This window comes from Cynocephalus volans, chromosome 5 (assembly GCF_027409185.1).
Source record: "Cynocephalus volans isolate mCynVol1 chromosome 5, mCynVol1.pri, whole genome shotgun sequence".
Classification (NCBI taxonomy): domain Eukaryota; kingdom Metazoa; phylum Chordata; class Mammalia; order Dermoptera; family Cynocephalidae; genus Cynocephalus; species Cynocephalus volans.
The window spans coordinates 20,580,788-20,583,025 of record NC_084464.1 but is presented as its reverse complement, the minus strand read 5'-3'; the positions used below and the strand labels follow the sequence as shown (position 1 = coordinate 20,583,025).

Sequence of the window (2,238 nt, the reverse complement as noted above, 5' to 3'; positions counted from 1 at the left end):
GTGTGTCTTCATGTCACCTTCCCTCTGTGTGTGTCTGTCTCTGTCTCCAAATTTCCCTTTACCAAAAAAAAAAAAAAAAAAAACCCACTGGTCATCCTGGATTAGGGCCCATACTGATGACCTCATCTTAACTTAGTTAAATCTGAAAAAAAAAGAAAAAAAAAAGGTCGCGCGCGAGGCTTGGGGCGGTGCTGTGCAGCCGAGGCCGCGGCCAGCTCCACGCCGGGACTGTCCAGCGAGCGCAGCGCGGCGGGAGCCAGCATCCACCGCGACCCCGGAGCAGCAGCAGCAGCAGCCACCGCGACCCCGGAGCAGCAGCAGCAGCAGCCACCGCGACACCGGAACAGCAGCAGCAGCAGCCACAGCGACCCCGGAGCAGCAGCAGCAGCATCCACCGCGACCCCGGAGCAGCAGCAGCAGCAGCCACAGCGACCCCGGAGCAGCAGCAGCAGCAGCCACAGCGACCCCGGAGCAGCAGCAGCAGCAGCGACCCCGGAGCAGCAGCAGCAGCCACAGCGACCCCGGAGCAGCAGCAGCAGCCACAGCGACCCCGGAGCAGCAGCAGCAGCCGCTACAGCGACCCTGGAGGAGCAGCAGCAGCAGCAACAGCGACCCCGGAGCAGAAGCAGCCGCCGCAGCGACCCCGGAGCAGCAGCAGCCGCCGCAGCGACCCCGGGGCAGAAGCAGCAGCAGCAGCAGCAGCGACCCCGGAGCAGCAGCAGCCGCCGCAGCGACCCCGGAGCAGAAGCAGCCGCCGCCGCCGCCGCCGCCCGCGGAGCACAGCCGAGCCGGCCAAGGCGTTTTCGATGCCGCTGAACAGAGGGAAGGAGGAGGACAAAGAGCCCCTCCTCGAGCTCTTCGTCAAGGCTGGCAGTGATGGGGAAAGCGTAGGAAAACGCCCCTTTTCCCAGAGGCTCTTCATGATTCTTTGGCTCAAAGGAGTTGTATTTAGTTCCGCAACCGTTGACCTGAAAAGGAAGCCTGCAGACCTGCAGAACTCGGCTCCTGGGACCCACCCGCCATTTATAACTTAACAATGAAGTCAAAACGGATGTCAATAAGATCGAGGAATTTCTTGAAGATGTCTCATGCCCTCCCAAGTACTTAACGCTTTCACCAGAACACCCCGCATCAAACACTGCTGGAATGGACATCTTTGCCAAATTCTCTGCATCTATCAGGAATTCAAGGCCAGAGGCTAACGAAGCACTGGAGAGGGGTCTCTTGAAAACACTGCGGAAACTGGATGAATATCTGAATTCTCCCCACCTGATGAACTTGATGAGAATAGTATGGAGGACATTAAGTTTTCTACACGTAAATTTCTGGACGGCAATGAAATGACATTAGCTGATTGCAACCTGCTGCCCAAACTGCACATTGTCAAGGTGGTGGCCAAAAAATATCGCAACTTTGATATCCCAAAAGGAATGACTGGCATCTGGAGATACTTAACTAAGGCTTATAGTAGGGATGAGTTCACCAATACCTGTCCCAGTGGTCAGGAGGTTGAAATAGCATATAGTGATGTAGCCAAAAGACTTACCAAGTAAAATAGCACTTACGAGAGAGCTATCTTTCTGTCTTCCCCTAAGAATATGCTTTTCCTAACAGACTGCTCTTATTCCTATAAAGTAGAAATTGTATTTTGGATGAACATGCAGTTATTCAAGATTAGGGCCAAGGATAGACAAGGTATAGTATTTATCTTAAAATGTACACTCCTAAGCAGTATTATTGTAAAATCCTTTTACCCTGCCTACCTCCCATATCCTCCCCCCTCCCATTTGGAGACCCTCCAACACAAACTTCACTGCAGAGGTAGTTTGCCATCTCTCTGGAGCCCTCGCCGTTGTGTCCATTCACTGTGTATAGAAGGCAGAACTTTTGAGGTGCAATGTTTAACTGTTAAAATAGTAGCCATGACTTCATCAGTCACCCCCAAACTGGTGCATAATGCATGGTACAAGGAATACTTATGGTTTTTTTTTTTTGAAATTTTGTAATATTTAGTAAGAGTATATGAAAGGATTGCTACTGTATCAGAAACAGTCTATCCTGGGTGTATATTAAGGGATATTACCACCAGAGAAGAGCCTTCTACAAAAAGTCAGTACAGATTTCGCTATTTTGCTTTGTAGATAGATTTTTACTTTTGCCTAAAAGCATTTATCCACACCAATTGTAACACCTGACACTATGTAGAAGCTAAAAGTTTAGAGGGAGGGGTGTATTCTC

General features: G+C 50.9%; 1 pseudogene; it reads left to right on the top strand.

The window, feature by feature from the left end:
- The first annotated feature begins 806 nt into the window (after nt 1–806).
- Nucleotides 807–1,553, top strand: LOC134377822 (chloride intracellular channel protein 4-like; annotated as a pseudogene).
- Nucleotides 1,554–2,238: the final 685 nt, after the last annotated feature.